At 38.7% G+C, this 17,221-nt stretch overlaps 21 non-coding genes across 21 annotated transcripts; all 21 read right to left on the minus strand.

Annotated features, from left to right (window-relative positions):
* Positions 1-1,307: 1,307 nt before the first annotated feature.
* On the minus strand, positions 1,308-1,380 carry TRNAR-CCU (transfer RNA arginine (anticodon CCU)). The gene has a single exon. It is a non-coding gene; the product is annotated as a tRNA-Arg (tRNA).
* A 468-nt stretch (positions 1,381-1,848) lies between these two features.
* Positions 1,849-1,941, minus strand: TRNAI-UAU (transfer RNA isoleucine (anticodon UAU)). The gene is given in 2 exon segments: positions 1,849-1,884; positions 1,904-1,941. It is a non-coding gene; the product is annotated as a tRNA-Ile (tRNA).
* A 937-nt stretch (positions 1,942-2,878) lies between these two features.
* On the minus strand, positions 2,879-2,951 carry TRNAR-CCU (transfer RNA arginine (anticodon CCU)). The gene has a single exon. It is a non-coding gene; the product is annotated as a tRNA-Arg (tRNA).
* A 468-nt stretch (positions 2,952-3,419) lies between these two features.
* TRNAI-UAU (transfer RNA isoleucine (anticodon UAU)) lies at positions 3,420-3,512 on the minus strand. The gene is given in 2 exon segments: positions 3,420-3,455; positions 3,475-3,512. It is a non-coding gene; the product is annotated as a tRNA-Ile (tRNA).
* Positions 3,513-4,451: 939 nt separating this feature from the next.
* Positions 4,452-4,524, minus strand: TRNAR-CCU (transfer RNA arginine (anticodon CCU)). The gene has a single exon. It is a non-coding gene; the product is annotated as a tRNA-Arg (tRNA).
* Positions 4,525-4,992: 468 nt separating this feature from the next.
* Positions 4,993-5,085, minus strand: TRNAI-UAU (transfer RNA isoleucine (anticodon UAU)). The gene is given in 2 exon segments: positions 4,993-5,028; positions 5,048-5,085. It is a non-coding gene; the product is annotated as a tRNA-Ile (tRNA).
* A 937-nt stretch (positions 5,086-6,022) lies between these two features.
* Positions 6,023-6,095, minus strand: TRNAR-CCU (transfer RNA arginine (anticodon CCU)). The gene has a single exon. It is a non-coding gene; the product is annotated as a tRNA-Arg (tRNA).
* A 468-nt stretch (positions 6,096-6,563) lies between these two features.
* TRNAI-UAU (transfer RNA isoleucine (anticodon UAU)) lies at positions 6,564-6,656 on the minus strand. Its single transcript is given in 2 exon segments — positions 6,564-6,599; positions 6,619-6,656. It is a non-coding gene; the product is annotated as a tRNA-Ile (tRNA).
* A 939-nt stretch (positions 6,657-7,595) lies between these two features.
* On the minus strand, positions 7,596-7,668 carry TRNAR-CCU (transfer RNA arginine (anticodon CCU)). Its single transcript has one exon. It is a non-coding gene; the product is annotated as a tRNA-Arg (tRNA).
* Positions 7,669-8,136: 468 nt separating this feature from the next.
* TRNAI-UAU (transfer RNA isoleucine (anticodon UAU)) lies at positions 8,137-8,229 on the minus strand. The gene is given in 2 exon segments: positions 8,137-8,172; positions 8,192-8,229. It is a non-coding gene; the product is annotated as a tRNA-Ile (tRNA).
* Positions 8,230-9,166: 937 nt separating this feature from the next.
* TRNAR-CCU (transfer RNA arginine (anticodon CCU)) lies at positions 9,167-9,239 on the minus strand. Its single transcript has one exon. It is a non-coding gene; the product is annotated as a tRNA-Arg (tRNA).
* Positions 9,240-9,707: 468 nt separating this feature from the next.
* On the minus strand, positions 9,708-9,800 carry TRNAI-UAU (transfer RNA isoleucine (anticodon UAU)). Its single transcript is given in 2 exon segments — positions 9,708-9,743; positions 9,763-9,800. It is a non-coding gene; the product is annotated as a tRNA-Ile (tRNA).
* A 937-nt stretch (positions 9,801-10,737) lies between these two features.
* TRNAR-CCU (transfer RNA arginine (anticodon CCU)) lies at positions 10,738-10,810 on the minus strand. Its single transcript has one exon. It is a non-coding gene; the product is annotated as a tRNA-Arg (tRNA).
* A 468-nt stretch (positions 10,811-11,278) lies between these two features.
* Positions 11,279-11,371, minus strand: TRNAI-UAU (transfer RNA isoleucine (anticodon UAU)). The gene is given in 2 exon segments: positions 11,279-11,314; positions 11,334-11,371. It is a non-coding gene; the product is annotated as a tRNA-Ile (tRNA).
* Positions 11,372-12,308: 937 nt separating this feature from the next.
* On the minus strand, positions 12,309-12,381 carry TRNAR-CCU (transfer RNA arginine (anticodon CCU)). Its single transcript has one exon. It is a non-coding gene; the product is annotated as a tRNA-Arg (tRNA).
* Positions 12,382-12,849: 468 nt separating this feature from the next.
* On the minus strand, positions 12,850-12,942 carry TRNAI-UAU (transfer RNA isoleucine (anticodon UAU)). The gene is given in 2 exon segments: positions 12,850-12,885; positions 12,905-12,942. It is a non-coding gene; the product is annotated as a tRNA-Ile (tRNA).
* Positions 12,943-13,879: 937 nt separating this feature from the next.
* On the minus strand, positions 13,880-13,952 carry TRNAR-CCU (transfer RNA arginine (anticodon CCU)). The gene has a single exon. It is a non-coding gene; the product is annotated as a tRNA-Arg (tRNA).
* A 468-nt stretch (positions 13,953-14,420) lies between these two features.
* Positions 14,421-14,513, minus strand: TRNAI-UAU (transfer RNA isoleucine (anticodon UAU)). Its single transcript is given in 2 exon segments — positions 14,421-14,456; positions 14,476-14,513. It is a non-coding gene; the product is annotated as a tRNA-Ile (tRNA).
* Positions 14,514-15,450: 937 nt separating this feature from the next.
* TRNAR-CCU (transfer RNA arginine (anticodon CCU)) lies at positions 15,451-15,523 on the minus strand. The gene has a single exon. It is a non-coding gene; the product is annotated as a tRNA-Arg (tRNA).
* A 468-nt stretch (positions 15,524-15,991) lies between these two features.
* Positions 15,992-16,084, minus strand: TRNAI-UAU (transfer RNA isoleucine (anticodon UAU)). Its single transcript is given in 2 exon segments — positions 15,992-16,027; positions 16,047-16,084. It is a non-coding gene; the product is annotated as a tRNA-Ile (tRNA).
* A 941-nt stretch (positions 16,085-17,025) lies between these two features.
* Positions 17,026-17,098, minus strand: TRNAR-CCU (transfer RNA arginine (anticodon CCU)). Its single transcript has one exon. It is a non-coding gene; the product is annotated as a tRNA-Arg (tRNA).
* Between the last annotated feature and the right edge of the window lie 123 nt (positions 17,099-17,221).

Consider the following 17,221-nt stretch of genomic DNA (forward strand, 5'->3'; position numbering starts at 1 on the left):
CCTTCCTATCGCTCCCACCCTAATATGAACTACCACAATCTCTCCTATGTAAAACCCATACGCTTGACGCCCACACGCCTGTTCCATCTCTTTGGGGCACTCTGGAATGCCCTCTCGCAATCTTTCCTTCCTGGGCCTCACCAAAACATGGCTGACACCCTCTGATATTGCCTCCCCTGCTGCTCTGTTAAAGTGGCCTCCAATTCACCCAGACTCCTCTCCCTGGCAATAGATATGGTGGAGGAGTGGCTCTTCGCCTTTCTACCAACTACACTTTCAACTCAATCCCACATCTACCCTCCCTTACCTTCTCTTCTTTTGAATTGCACTCTGTTTGTATCTTCTCTCCCTCCAACCTCGAAGTAACCACCATATACCGACTCTGTGTCTGGCCACTGCCTTTATTGACAAATTATCCACCTTGCTTCTTCACTTCCTCTCTGCTGACATTCGCACCATCATCATGGGTGACTTCAACATCCCCACTGACACCCGTCAGTCAGCAGCCTCCAAACTCCTGTTGGTTACTTGATCTTTTGGACCTACTCAGTGTTCCACCTCGGCCACCCACACAGACAGACATACAATAGATCTTATCTTCACCCATTTCTGTTCTTTAACCTCCCCTCTCACTTTATCTAACCACCGTCTACTCACTTTCCCACACCTGTCACCCATGCCCAGCAACTAGCAACCGCCCCCCCCCGCAGAAACCACACACATCTAGACACACACACTCACTCACTCTATTCTACCACTTGTATCCATATCTTCACTCCATGACACAGACAACGCCACTGCATTCTAAAATACCACTCTCTCATGCATGTCACAGTCCAATGAATCAATAGACAACACTGGCACAACAACCTCACTAAAAAACCTTGACAAGAACTCAGGGTTATACCTCTTTGGTATATGGGGCATGAATGAAGATGAAAGCATATATATATATACATACTTTGTTTTACATTTATTATTTTATATTTTGATCTTTAAAATATTGTTTGTTTAAATGCATAGCCATAGCTTAGTAGAAAGTATACTCTTTGGTATTTGGGGCATGAATGAAGATGAAAGCAATGGACTGTGTGTTTTAACAAGATGCTATATTTTGCCGCCCTACAAAGTAGATACTACTCTGTTGCACGTTAACACTTCTCTCAGTACATGGAAATGATCTTTCGAAAAGGGCAGAGGTTTGCAAGAACTAATTTACAGGCAAACAAGACTGTATGGCAGTCAAATAGTTGTCATCTTCACCCTAAACTTTCCATGAGGTGTTGTTGAAAATGGAGCTCAACAAGCACCCCGGATGGGACTCGAACCCACAATCCCTGGCTTAGGAGGCCAGTGCCTTATCCATTAGGCCACCGGGGCAGCACGAGCAAGTGTTGACATTGCGCATTGCTGTTCCCTAACAGTGAAGCGATCATTTTTGATTGAGTTCTCAAGAATGATCTTGTAAGTTTGAACTCCAACTTGAAAAGATCCATAAGCACATGCATCTTTATTTTAGATGAGAGCAAGGGCTACCCTTGGAGGGTGGTTTTTATCTCTTAGCCAGTGTACATTATTAATGCCGATGAAGGAAAGTATATTGGACAGCCAGAAGCCTTAAAAACGAAATATATCTTCCACATTTCCCTTTCAATCACGGTACTAGATTATGGTGGGACTTACAAGACTTTTCGAACCTGCGGCAATTTTTAAAAAAAAAATACCGCAAAAAACAAAGAGCTCTTTGGAATTTCTCTCTTAATCATGGGACTAGATCGTCGACGGGTTCAAGACACTTTGCCCAACTACTTCAGTAGTAAAAAATACTAAAGGAAGGCAAGAAACAAATGCTCCAGGTGAGGGTTGAACTCACAACCTCGGCATTGCTCAACAGTTACTGCTTTATAAGTACCGCGCGCTGACCGATTGCGCCACTGGAGCCGTCGTGGTAGAGCCGTACAGCATAAAGAAAGAAATAAGATCAATTTGAATGGGAATGTTTCTTCACTAAATTAACTTTTGTTGAAAACAGGTTTTGTGGGGTTTTATTGGAATGTTTTGAGAATAGATATATTAGCATAATACAATCGTTATTACAAATAAAAATTAGACATTTTAGAATTTGTACACTGGCCGCTGGGTCTTTATCAACTCAAACATTCTGTTTTTTTTAAGGAAATGCACATGTGCGTTTGCTGCAATGAACAGACTTTGACACTTTATTTTGTATTGAAGCATCTAATGAGCGTGTGCACAAATTCTTAGGAATTCAGGGGCTGCAGGGTCAGCTGTGACATCACGGCCAGCTGTGACATCACCTTTTGTGATTCCTAGATCCTGTGTTAACAGCTGTGTACAGAGGTGCTATCAGTCATTATAACCCTACCTCTGATATTAAGAAAACGGCTTTAGAAGGACAGCCCCAGTAGCCAGTGTGAAAATTGCAAGATTATTAATTTTGTTTTTTAATAAAGAGCATTACATGAAAAAAATTGTCAAAAATGACATATATATATATATATATATACATACTTTGTTTTACATTTATTATTTTATATTTTGATCTTTAAAATATTGTTTGTTTAAATGCATAGCCATAGCTTAGTAGAAAGTATACTCTTTGGTATTTGGGGCATGAATGAAGATGAAAGCAATGGACTGTGTGTTTTAACAAGATGCTATATTTTGCCGCCCTACAAAGTAGATACTACTCTGTTGCACGTTAACACTTCTCTCAGTACATGGAAATGATCTTTCGAAAAGGGCAGAGGTTTGCAAGAACTAATTTACAGGCAAACAAGACTGTATGGCAGTCAAATAGTTGTCATCTTCACCCTAAACTTTCCATGAGGTGTTGTTGAAAATGGAGCTCAACAAGCACCCCGGATGGGACTCAAACCCACAATCCCTGGCTTAGGAGGCCAGTGCCTTATCCATTAGGCCACCGGGGCAGCACGAGCAAGTGTTGACATTGCGCATTGCTGTTCCCTAACAGTGAAGCGATCATTTTTGATTGAGTTCTCAAGAATGATCTTGTAAGTTTGAACTCCAACTTGAAAAGATCCATAAGCACATGCATCTTTATTTTAGATGAGAGCAAGGGCTACCCTTGGAGGGTGGTTTTTATCTCTTAGCCAGTGTACATTATTAATGCCGATGAAGGAAAGTATATTGGACAGCCAGAAGCCTTAAAAACGAAATATATCTTCCACATTTCCCTTTCAATCACGGTACTAGATTATGGTGGGACTTACAAGACTTTTCGAACCTGCGGCAATTTTTAAAAAAAAAATACCGCAAAAAACAAAGAGCTCTTTGGAATTTCTCTCTTAATCATGGGACTAGATCGTCGACGGGTTCAAGACACTTTGCCCAACTACTTCAGTAGTAAAAAATACTAAAGGAAGGCAAGAAACAAATGCTCCAGGTGAGGGTTGAACTCACAACCTCGGCATTGCTCAACAGTTACTGCTTTATAAGTACCGCGCGCTGACCGATTGCGCCACTGGAGCCGTCGTGGTAGAGCCGTACAGCATAAAGAAAGAAATAAGATCAATTTGAATGGGAATGTTTCTTCACTAAATTAACTTTTGTTGAAAACAGGTTTTGTGGGGTTTTATTGGAATGTTTTGAGAATAGATATATTAGCATAATACAATCGTTATTACAAATAAAAATTAGACATTTTAGAATTTGTACACTGGCCGCTGGGTCTTTATCAACTCAAACATTCTGTTTTTTTTAAGGAAATGCACATGTGCGTTTGCTGCAATGAACAGACTTTGACACTTTATTTTGTATTGAAGCATCTAATGAGCGTGTGCACAAATTCTTAGGAATTCAGGGGCTGCAGGGTCAGCTGTGACATCACGGCCAGCTGTGACATCACCTTTTGTGATTCCTAGATCCTGTGTTAACAGCTGTGTACAGAGGTGCTATCAGTCATTATAACCCTACCTCTGATATTAAGAAAACGGCTTTAGAAGGACAGCCCCAGTAGCCAGTGTGAAAATTGCAAGATTATTAATTTTGTTTTTTAATAAAGAGCATTACATGAAAAAAATTGTCAAAAATGACATATATATATATATATATATATACATACTTTGTTTTACATTTATTATTTTATATTTTGATCTTTAAAATATTGTTTGTTTAAATGCATAGCCATAGCTTAGTAGAAAGTATACTCTTTGGTATTTGGGGCATGAATGAAGATGAAAGCAATGGACTGTGTGTTTTAACAAGATGCTATATTTTGCCGCCCTACAAAGTAGATACTACTCTGTTGCACGTTAACACTTCTCTCAGTACATGGAAATGATCTTTCGAAAAGGGCAGAGGTTTGCAAGAACTAATTTACAGGCAAACAAGACTGTATGGCAGTCAAATAGTTGTCATCTTCACCCTAAACTTTCCATGAGGTGTTGTTGAAAATGGAGCTCAACAAGCACCCCGGATGGGACTCGAACCCACAATCCCTGGCTTAGGAGGCCAGTGCCTTATCCATTAGGCCACCGGGGCAGCACGAGCAAGTGTTGACATTGCGCATTGCTGTTCCCTAACAGTGAAGCGATCATTTTTGATTGAGTTCTCAAGAATGATCTTGTAAGTTTGAACTCCAACTTGAAAAGATCCATAAGCACATGCATCTTTATTTTAGATGAGAGCAAGGGCTACCCTTGGAGGGTGGTTTTTATCTCTTAGCCAGTGTACATTATTAATGCCGATGAAGGAAAGTATATTGGACAGCCAGAAGCCTTAAAAACGAAATATATCTTCCACATTTCCCTTTCAATCACGGTACTAGATTATGGTGGGACTTACAAGACTTTTCGAACCTGCGGCAATTTTTAAAAAAAAAATACCGCAAAAAACAAAGAGCTCTTTGGAATTTCTCTCTTAATCATGGGACTAGATCGTCGACGGGTTCAAGACACTTTGCCCAACTACTTCAGTAGTAAAAAATACTAAAGGAAGGCAAGAAACAAATGCTCCAGGTGAGGGTTGAACTCACAACCTCGGCATTGCTCAACAGTTACTGCTTTATAAGTACCGCGCGCTGACCGATTGCGCCACTGGAGCCGTCGTGGTAGAGCCGTACAGCATAAAGAAAGAAATAAGATCAATTTGAATGGGAATGTTTCTTCACTAAATTAACTTTTGTTGAAAACAGGTTTTGTGGGGTTTTATTGGAATGTTTTGAGAATAGATATATTAGCATAATACAATCGTTATTACAAATAAAAATTAGACATTTTAGAATTTGTACACTGGCCGCTGGGTCTTTATCAACTCAAACATTCTGTTTTTTTTAAGGAAATGCACATGTGCGTTTGCTGCAATGAACAGACTTTGACACTTTATTTTGTATTGAAGCATCTAATGAGCGTGTGCACAAATTCTTAGGAATTCAGGGGCTGCAGGGTCAGCTGTGACATCACGGCCAGCTGTGACATCACCTTTTGTGATTCCTAGATCCTGTGTTAACAGCTGTGTACAGAGGTGCTATCAGTCATTATAACCCTACCTCTGATATTAAGAAAACGGCTTTAGAAGGACAGCCCCAGTAGCCAGTGTGAAAATTGCAAGATTATTAATTTTGTTTTTTAATAAAGAGCATTACATGAAAAAAATTGTCAAAAATGACATATATATATATATATATATACATACTTTGTTTTACATTTATTATTTTATATTTTGATCTTTAAAATATTGTTTGTTTAAATGCATAGCCATAGCTTAGTAGAAAGTATACTCTTTGGTATTTGGGGCATGAATGAAGATGAAAGCAATGGACTGTGTGTTTTAACAAGATGCTATATTTTGCCGCCCTACAAAGTAGATACTACTCTGTTGCACGTTAACACTTCTCTCAGTACATGGAAATGATCTTTCGAAAAGGGCAGAGGTTTGCAAGAACTAATTTACAGGCAAACAAGACTGTATGGCAGTCAAATAGTTGTCATCTTCACCCTAAACTTTCCATGAGGTGTTGTTGAAAATGGAGCTCAACAAGCACCCCGGATGGGACTCAAACCCACAATCCCTGGCTTAGGAGGCCAGTGCCTTATCCATTAGGCCACCGGGGCAGCACGAGCAAGTGTTGACATTGCGCATTGCTGTTCCCTAACAGTGAAGCGATCATTTTTGATTGAGTTCTCAAGAATGATCTTGTAAGTTTGAACTCCAACTTGAAAAGATCCATAAGCACATGCATCTTTATTTTAGATGAGAGCAAGGGCTACCCTTGGAGGGTGGTTTTTATCTCTTAGCCAGTGTACATTATTAATGCCGATGAAGGAAAGTATATTGGACAGCCAGAAGCCTTAAAAACGAAATATATCTTCCACATTTCCCTTTCAATCACGGTACTAGATTATGGTGGGACTTACAAGACTTTTCGAACCTGCGGCAATTTTTAAAAAAAAAATACCGCAAAAAACAAAGAGCTCTTTGGAATTTCTCTCTTAATCATGGGACTAGATCGTCGACGGGTTCAAGACACTTTGCCCAACTACTTCAGTAGTAAAAAATACTAAAGGAAGGCAAGAAACAAATGCTCCAGGTGAGGGTTGAACTCACAACCTCGGCATTGCTCAACAGTTACTGCTTTATAAGTACCGCGCGCTGACCGATTGCGCCACTGGAGCCGTCGTGGTAGAGCCGTACAGCATAAAGAAAGAAATAAGATCAATTTGAATGGGAATGTTTCTTCACTAAATTAACTTTTGTTGAAAACAGGTTTTGTGGGGTTTTATTGGAATGTTTTGAGAATAGATATATTAGCATAATACAATCGTTATTACAAATAAAAATTAGACATTTTAGAATTTGTACACTGGCCGCTGGGTCTTTATCAACTCAAACATTCTGTTTTTTTTAAGGAAATGCACATGTGCGTTTGCTGCAATGAACAGACTTTGACACTTTATTTTGTATTGAAGCATCTAATGAGCGTGTGCACAAATTCTTAGGAATTCAGGGGCTGCAGGGTCAGCTGTGACATCACGGCCAGCTGTGACATCACCTTTTGTGATTCCTAGATCCTGTGTTAACAGCTGTGTACAGAGGTGCTATCAGTCATTATAACCCTACCTCTGATATTAAGAAAACGGCTTTAGAAGGACAGCCCCAGTAGCCAGTGTGAAAATTGCAAGATTATTAATTTTGTTTTTTAATAAAGAGCATTACATGAAAAAAATTGTCAAAAATGACATATATATATATATATATATATACATACTTTGTTTTACATTTATTATTTTATATTTTGATCTTTAAAATATTGTTTGTTTAAATGCATAGCCATAGCTTAGTAGAAAGTATACTCTTTGGTATTTGGGGCATGAATGAAGATGAAAGCAATGGACTGTGTGTTTTAACAAGATGCTATATTTTGCCGCCCTACAAAGTAGATACTACTCTGTTGCACGTTAACACTTCTCTCAGTACATGGAAATGATCTTTCGAAAAGGGCAGAGGTTTGCAAGAACTAATTTACAGGCAAACAAGACTGTATGGCAGTCAAATAGTTGTCATCTTCACCCTAAACTTTCCATGAGGTGTTGTTGAAAATGGAGCTCAACAAGCACCCCGGATGGGACTCGAACCCACAATCCCTGGCTTAGGAGGCCAGTGCCTTATCCATTAGGCCACCGGGGCAGCACGAGCAAGTGTTGACATTGCGCATTGCTGTTCCCTAACAGTGAAGCGATCATTTTTGATTGAGTTCTCAAGAATGATCTTGTAAGTTTGAACTCCAACTTGAAAAGATCCATAAGCACATGCATCTTTATTTTAGATGAGAGCAAGGGCTACCTTTGGAGGGTGGTTTTTATCTCTTAGCCAGTGTACATTATTAATGCCGATGAAGGAAAGTATATTGGACAGCCAGAAGCCTTAAAAACGAAATATATCTTCCACATTTCCCTTTCAATCACGGTACTAGATTATGGTGGGACTTACAAGACTTTTCGAACCTGCGGCAATTTTTAAAAAAAAAATACCGCAAAAAACAAAGAGCTCTTTGGAATTTCTCTCTTAATCATGGGACTAGATCGTCGACGGGTTCAAGACACTTTGCCCAACTACTTCAGTAGTAAAAAATACTAAAGGAAGGCAAGAAACAAATGCTCCAGGTGAGGGTTGAACTCACAACCTCGGCATTGCTCAACAGTTACTGCTTTATAAGTACCGCGCGCTGACCGATTGCGCCACTGGAGCCGTCGTGGTAGAGCCGTACAGCATAAAGAAAGAAATAAGATCAATTTGAATGGGAATGTTTCTTCACTAAATTAACTTTTGTTGAAAACAGGTTTTGTGGGGTTTTATTGGAATGTTTTGAGAATAGATATATTAGCATAATACAATCGTTATTACAAATAAAAATTAGACATTTTAGAATTTGTACACTGGCCGCTGGGTCTTTATCAACTCAAACATTCTGTTTTTTTTAAGGAAATGCACATGTGCGTTTGCTGCAATGAACAGACTTTGACACTTTATTTTGTATTGAAGCATCTAATGAGCGTGTGCACAAATTCTTAGGAATTCAGGGGCTGCAGGGTCAGCTGTGACATCACGGCCAGCTGTGACATCACCTTTTGTGATTCCTAGATCCTGTGTTAACAGCTGTGTACAGAGGTGCTATCAGTCATTATAACCCTACCTCTGATATTAAGAAAACGGCTTTAGAAGGACAGCCCCAGTAGCCAGTGTGAAAATTGCAAGATTATTAATTTTGTTTTTTAATAAAGAGCATTACATGAAAAAAATTGTCAAAAATGACATATATATATATATATATATACATACTTTGTTTTACATTTATTATTTTATATTTTGATCTTTAAAATATTGTTTGTTTAAATGCATAGCCATAGCTTAGTAGAAAGTATACTCTTTGGTATTTGGGGCATGAATGAAGATGAAAGCAATGGACTGTGTGTTTTAACAAGATGCTATATTTTGCCGCCCTACAAAGTAGATACTACTCTGTTGCACGTTAACACTTCTCTCAGTACATGGAAATGATCTTTCGAAAAGGGCAGAGGTTTGCAAGAACTAATTTACAGGCAAACAAGACTGTATGGCAGTCAAATAGTTGTCATCTTCACCCTAAACTTTCCATGAGGTGTTGTTGAAAATGGAGCTCAACAAGCACCCCGGATGGGACTCGAACCCACAATCCCTGGCTTAGGAGGCCAGTGCCTTATCCATTAGGCCACCGGGGCAGCACGAGCAAGTGTTGACATTGCGCATTGCTGTTCCCTAACAGTGAAGCGATCATTTTTGATTGAGTTCTCAAGAATGATCTTGTAAGTTTGAACTCCAACTTGAAAAGATCCATAAGCACATGCATCTTTATTTTAGATGAGAGCAAGGGCTACCTTTGGAGGGTGGTTTTTATCTCTTAGCCAGTGTACATTATTAATGCCGATGAAGGAAAGTATATTGGACAGCCAGAAGCCTTAAAAACGAAATATATCTTCCACATTTCCCTTTCAATCACGGTACTAGATTATGGTGGGACTTACAAGACTTTTCGAACCTGCGGCAATTTTTAAAAAAAAAATACCGCAAAAAACAAAGAGCTCTTTGGAATTTCTCTCTTAATCATGGGACTAGATCGTCGACGGGTTCAAGACACTTTGCCCAACTACTTCAGTAGTAAAAAATACTAAAGGAAGGCAAGAAACAAATGCTCCAGGTGAGGGTTGAACTCACAACCTCGGCATTGCTCAACAGTTACTGCTTTATAAGTACCGCGCGCTGACCGATTGCGCCACTGGAGCCGTCGTGGTAGAGCCGTACAGCATAAAGAAAGAAATAAGATCAATTTGAATGGGAATGTTTCTTCACTAAATTAACTTTTGTTGAAAACAGGTTTTGTGGGGTTTTATTGGAATGTTTTGAGAATAGATATATTAGCATAATACAATCATTATTACAAATAAAAATTAGACATTTTAGAATTTGTACACTGGCCGCTGGGTCTTTATCAACTCAAACATTCTGTTTTTTTTAAGGAAATGCACATGTGCGTTTGCTGCAATGAACAGACTTTGACACTTTATTTTGTATTGAAGCATCTAATGAGCGTGTGCACAAATTCTTAGGAATTCAGGGGCTGCAGGGTCAGCTGTGACATCACGGCCAGCTGTGACATCACCTTTTGTGATTCCTAGATCCTGTGTTAACAGCTGTGTACAGAGGTGCTATCAGTCATTATAACCCTACCTCTGATATTAAGAAAACGGCTTTAGAAGGACAGCCCCAGTAGCCAGTGTGAAAATTGCAAGATTATTAATTTTGTTTTTTAATAAAGAGCATTACATGAAAAAAATTGTCAAAAATGACATATATATATATATATATATACATACTTTGTTTTACATTTATTATTTTATATTTTGATCTTTAAAATATTGTTTGTTTAAATGCATAGCCATAGCTTAGTAGAAAGTATACTCTTTGGTATTTGGGGCATGAATGAAGATGAAAGCAATGGACTGTGTGTTTTAACAAGATGCTATATTTTGCCGCCCTACAAAGTAGATACTACTCTGTTGCACGTTAACACTTCTCTCAGTACATGGAAATGATCTTTCGAAAAGGGCAGAGGTTTGCAAGAACTAATTTACAGGCAAACAAGACTGTATGGCAGTCAAATAGTTGTCATCTTCACCCTAAACTTTCCATGAGGTGTTGTTGAAAATGGAGCTCAACAAGCACCCCGGATGGGACTCGAACCCACAATCCCTGGCTTAGGAGGCCAGTGCCTTATCCATTAGGCCACCGGGGCAGCACGAGCAAGTGTTGACATTGCGCATTGCTGTTCCCTAACAGTGAAGCGATCATTTTTGATTGAGTTCTCAAGAATGATCTTGTAAGTTTGAACTCCAACTTGAAAAGATCCATAAGCACATGCATCTTTATTTTAGATGAGAGCAAGGGCTACCTTTGGAGGGTGGTTTTTATCTCTTAGCCAGTGTACATTATTAATGCCGATGAAGGAAAGTATATTGGACAGCCAGAAGCCTTAAAAACGAAATATATCTTCCACATTTCCCTTTCAATCACGGTACTAGATTATGGTGGGACTTACAAGACTTTTCGAACCTGCGGCAATTTTTAAAAAAAAAATACCGCAAAAAACAAAGAGCTCTTTGGAATTTCTCTCTTAATCATGGGACTAGATCGTCGACGGGTTCAAGACACTTTGCCCAACTACTTCAGTAGTAAAAAATACTAAAGGAAGGCAAGAAACAAATGCTCCAGGTGAGGGTTGAACTCACAACCTCGGCATTGCTCAACAGTTACTGCTTTATAAGTACCGCGCGCTGACCGATTGCGCCACTGGAGCCGTCGTGGTAGAGCCGTACAGCATAAAGAAAGAAATAAGATCAATTTGAATGGGAATGTTTCTTCACTAAATTAACTTTTGTTGAAAACAGGTTTTGTGGGGTTTTATTGGAATGTTTTGAGAATAGATATATTAGCATAATACAATCGTTATTACAAATAAAAATTAGACATTTTAGAATTTGTACACTGGCCGCTGGGTCTTTATCAACTCAAACATTCTGTTTTTTTTAAGGAAATGCACATGTGCGTTTGCTGCAATGAACAGACTTTGACACTTTATTTTGTATTGAAGCATCTAATGAGCGTGTGCACAAATTCTTAGGAATTCAGGGGCTGCAGGGTCAGCTGTGACATCACGGCCAGCTGTGACATCACCTTTTGTGATTCCTAGATCCTGTGTTAACAGCTGTGTACAGAGGTGCTATCAGTCATTATAACCCTACCTCTGATATTAAGAAAACGGCTTTAGAAGGACAGCCCCAGTAGCCAGTGTGAAAATTGCAAGATTATTAATTTTGTTTTTTAATAAAGAGCATTACATGAAAAAAATTGTCAAAAATGACATATATATATATATATATATACATACTTTGTTTTACATTTATTATTTTATATTTTGATCTTTAAAATATTGTTTGTTTAAATGCATAGCCATAGCTTAGTAGAAAGTATACTCTTTGGTATTTGGGGCATGAATGAAGATGAAAGCAATGGACTGTGTGTTTTAACAAGATGCTATATTTTGCCGCCCTACAAAGTAGATACTACTCTGTTGCACGTTAACACTTCTCTCAGTACATGGAAATGATCTTTCGAAAAGGGCAGAGGTTTGCAAGAACTAATTTACAGGCAAACAAGACTGTATGGCAGTCAAATAGTTGTCATCTTCACCCTAAACTTTCCATGAGGTGTTGTTGAAAATGGAGCTCAACAAGCACCCCGGATGGGACTCAAACCCACAATCCCTGGCTTAGGAGGCCAGTGCCTTATCCATTAGGCCACCGGGGCAGCACGAGCAAGTGTTGACATTGCGCATTGCTGTTCCCTAACAGTGAAGCGATCATTTTTGATTGAGTTCTCAAGAATGATCTTGTAAGTTTGAACTCCAACTTGAAAAGATCCATAAGCACATGCATCTTTATTTTAGATGAGAGCAAGGGCTACCTTTGGAGGGTGGTTTTTATCTCTTAGCCAGTGTACATTATTAATGCCGATGAAGGAAAGTATATTGGACAGCCAGAAGCCTTAAAAACGAAATATATCTTCCACATTTCCCTTTCAATCACGGTACTAGATTATGGTGGGACTTACAAGACTTTTCGAACCTGCGGCAATTTTTAAAAAAAAAATACCGCAAAAAACAAAGAGCTCTTTGGAATTTCTCTCTTAATCATGGGACTAGATCGTCGACGGGTTCAAGACACTTTGCCCAACTACTTCAGTAGTAAAAAATACTAAAGGAAGGCAAGAAACAAATGCTCCAGGTGAGGGTTGAACTCACAACCTCGGCATTGCTCAACAGTTACTGCTTTATAAGTACCGCGCGCTGACCGATTGCGCCACTGGAGCCGTCGTGGTAGAGCCGTACAGCATAAAGAAAGAAATAAGATCAATTTGAATGGGAATGTTTCTTCACTAAATTAACTTTTGTTGAAAACAGGTTTTGTGGGGTTTTATTGGAATGTTTTGAGAATAGATATATTAGCATAATACAATCATTATTACAAATAAAAATTAGACATTTTAGAATTTGTACACTGGCCGCTGGGTCTTTATCAACTCAAACATTCTGTTTTTTTTAAGGAAATGCACATGTGCGTTTGCTGCAATGAACAGACTTTGACACTTTATTTTGTATTGAAGCATCTAATGAGCGTGTGCACAAATTCTTAGGAATTCAGGGGCTGCAGGGTCAGCTGTGACATCACGGCCAGCTGTGACATCACCTTTTGTGATTCCTAGATCCTGTGTTAACAGCTGTGTACAGAGGTGCTATCAGTCATTATAACCCTACCTCTGATATTAAGAAAACGGCTTTAGAAGGACAGCCCCAGTAGCCAGTGTGAAAATTGCAAGATTATTAATTTTGTTTTTTAATAAAGAGCATTACATGAAAAAAATTGTCAAAAATGACATATATATATATATATATATACATACTTTGTTTTACATTTATTATTTTATATTTTGATCTTTAAAATATTGTTTGTTTAAATGCATAGCCATAGCTTAGTAGAAAGTATACTCTTTGGTATTTGGGGCATGAATGAAGATGAAAGCAATGGACTGTGTGTTTTAACAAGATGCTATATTTTGCCGCCCTACAAAGTAGATACTACTCTGTTGCACGTTAACACTTCTCTCAGTACATGGAAATGATCTTTCGAAAAGGGCAGAGGTTTGCAAGAACTAATTTACAGGCAAACAAGACTGTATGGCAGTCAAATAGTTGTCATCTTCACCCTAAACTTTCCATGAGGTGTTGTTGAAAATGGAGCTCAACAAGCACCCCGGATGGGACTCGAACCCACAATCCCTGGCTTAGGAGGCCAGTGCCTTATCCATTAGGCCACCGGGGCAGCACGAGCAAGTGTTGACATTGCGCATTGCTGTTCCCTAACAGTGAAGCGATCATTTTTGATTGAGTTCTCAAGAATGATCTTGTAAGTTTGAACTCCAACTTGAAAAGATCCATAAGCACATGCATCTTTATTTTAGATGAGAGCAAGGGCTACCTTTGGAGGGTGGTTTTTATCTCTTAGCCAGTGTACATTATTAATGCCGATGAAGGAAAGTATATTGGACAGCCAGAAGCCTTAAAAACGAAATATATCTTCCACATTTCCCTTTCAATCACGGTACTAGATTATGGTGGGACTTACAAGACTTTTCGAACCTGCGGCAATTTTTAAAAAAAAAATACCGCAAAAAACAAAGAGCTCTTTGGAATTTCTCTCTTAATCATGGGACTAGATCGTCGACGGGTTCAAGACACTTTGCCCAACTACTTCAGTAGTAAAAAATACTAAAGGAAGGCAAGAAACAAATGCTCCAGGTGAGGGTTGAACTCACAACCTCGGCATTGCTCAACAGTTACTGCTTTATAAGTACCGCGCGCTGACCGATTGCGCCACTGGAGCCGTCGTGGTAGAGCCGTACAGCATAAAGAAAGAAATAAGATCAATTTGAATGGGAATGTTTCTTCACTAAATTAACTTTTGTTGAAAACAGGTTTTGTGGGGTTTTATTGGAATGTTTTGAGAATAGATATATTAGCATAATACAATCGTTATTACAAATAAAAATTAGACATTTTAGAATTTGTACACTGGCCGCTGGGTCTTTATCAACTCAAACATTCTGTTTTTTTTAAGGAAATGCACATGTGCGTTTGCTGCAATGAACAGACTTTGACACTTTATTTTGTATTGAAGCATCTAATGAGCGTGTGCACAAATTCTTAGGAATTCAGGGGCTGCAGGGTCAGCTGTGACATCACGGCCAGCTGTGACATCACCTTTTGTGATTCCTAGATCCTGTGTTAACAGCTGTGTACAGAGGTGCTATCAGTCATTATAACCCTACCTCTGATATTAAGAAAACGGCTTTAGAAGGACAGCCCCAGTAGCCAGTGTGAAAATTGCAAGATTATTAATTTTGTTTTTTAATAAAGAGCATTACATGAAAAAAATTGTCAAAAATGACATATATATATATATATATATACATACTTTGTTTTACATTTATTATTTTATATTTTGATCTTTAAAATATTGTTTGTTTAAATGCATAGCCATAGCTTAGTAGAAAGTATACTCTTTGGTATTTGGGGCATGAATGAAGATGAAAGCAATGGACTGTGTGTTTTAACAAGATGCTATATTTTGCCGCCCTACAAAGTAGATACTACTCTGTTGCACGTTAACACTTCTCTCAGTACATGGAAATGATCTTTCGAAAAGGGCAGAGGTTTGCAAGAACTAATTTACAGGCAAACAAGACTGTATGGCAGTCAAATAGTTGTCATCTTCACCCTAAACTTTCCATGAGGTGTTGTTGAAAATGGAGCTCAACAAGCACCCCGGATGGGACTCAAACCCACAATCCCTGGCTTAGGAGGCCAGTGCCTTATCCATTAGGCCACCGGGGCAGCACGAGCAAGTGTTGACATTGCGCATTGCTGTTCCCTAACAGTGAAGCGATCATTTTTGATTGAGTTCTCAAGAATGATCTTGTAAGTTTGAACTCCAACTTGAAAAGATCCATAAGCACATGCATCTTTATTTTAGATGAGAGCAAGGGCTACCCTTGGAGGGTGGTTTTTATCTCTTAGCCAGTGTACATTATTAATGCCGATGAAGGAAAGTATATTGGACAGCCAGAAGCCTTAAAAACGAAATATATCTTCCACATTTCCCTTTCAATCACGGTACTAGATTATGGTGGGACTTACAAGACTTTTCGAACCTGCGGCAATTTTTAAAAAAAAAATACCGCAAAAAACAAAGAGCTCTTTGGAATTTCTCTCTTAATCATGGGACTAGATCGTCGACGGGTTCAAGACACTTTGCCCAACTACTTCAGTAGTAAAAAATACTAAAGGAAGGCAAGAAACAAATGCTCCAGGTGAGGGTTGAACTCACAACCTCGGCATTGCTCAACAGTTACTGCTTTATAAGTACCGCGCGCTGACCGATTGCGCCACTGGAGCCGTCGTGGTAGAGCCGTACAGCATAAAGAAAGAAATAAGATCAATTTGAATGGGAATGTTTCTTCACTAAATTAACTTTTGTTGAAAACAGGTTTTGTGGGGTTTTATTGGAATGTTTTGAGAATAGATATATTAGCATAATACAATCGTTATTACAAATAAAAATTAGACATTTTAGAATTTGTACACTGGCCGCTGGGTCTTTATCAACTCAAACATTCTGTTTTTTTTAAGGAAATGCACATGTGCGTTTGCTGCAATGAACAGACTTTGACACTTTATTTTGTATTGAAGCATCTAATGAGCGTGTGCACAAATTCTTAGGAATTCAGGGGCTGCAGGGTCAGCTGTGACATCACGGCCAGCTGTGACATCACCTTTTGTGATTCCTAGATCCTGTGTTAACAGCTGTGTACAGAGGTGCTATCAGTCATTATAACCCTACCTCTGATATTAAGAAAACGGCTTTAGAAGGACAGCCCCAGTAGCCAGTGTGAAAATTGCAAGATTATTAATTTTGTTTTTTAATAAAGAGCATTACATGAAAAAAATTGTCAAAAATGACATATATATATATATATATATATATACATACTTTGTTTTACATTTATTATTTTATATTTTGATCTTTAAAATATTGTTTGTTTAAATGCATAGCCATAGCTTAGTAGAAAGTATACTCTTTGGTATTTGGGGCATGAATGAAGATGAAAGCAATGGACTGTGTGTTTTAACAAGATGCTATATTTTGCCGCCCTACAAAGTAGATACTACTCTGTTGCACGTTAACACTTCTCTCAGTACATGGAAATGATCTTTCGAAAAGGGCAGAGGTTTGCAAGAACTAATTTACAGGCAAACAAGACTGTATGGCAGTCAAATAGTTGTCATCTTCACCCTAAACTTTCCATGAGGTGTTGTTGAAAATGGAGCTCAACAAGCACCCCGGATGGGACTCGAACCCACAATCCCTGGCTTAGGAGGCCAGTGCCTTATCCATTAGGCCACCGGGGCAGCACGAGCAAGTGTTGACATTGCGCATTGCTGTTCCCTAACAGTGAAGCGATCATTTTTGATTGAGTTCTCAAGAATGATCTTGTAAGTTTGAACTCCAACTTGAAAAGATCCATAAGCACA

This window comes from Phyllobates terribilis, unplaced genomic scaffold (assembly GCF_046119375.1).
Source record: "Phyllobates terribilis strain yellow unplaced genomic scaffold, ASM4611937v1 Scaffold_11__3_contigs__length_659146591, whole genome shotgun sequence".
Taxonomy (NCBI): domain Eukaryota; kingdom Metazoa; phylum Chordata; class Amphibia; order Anura; family Dendrobatidae; genus Phyllobates; species Phyllobates terribilis.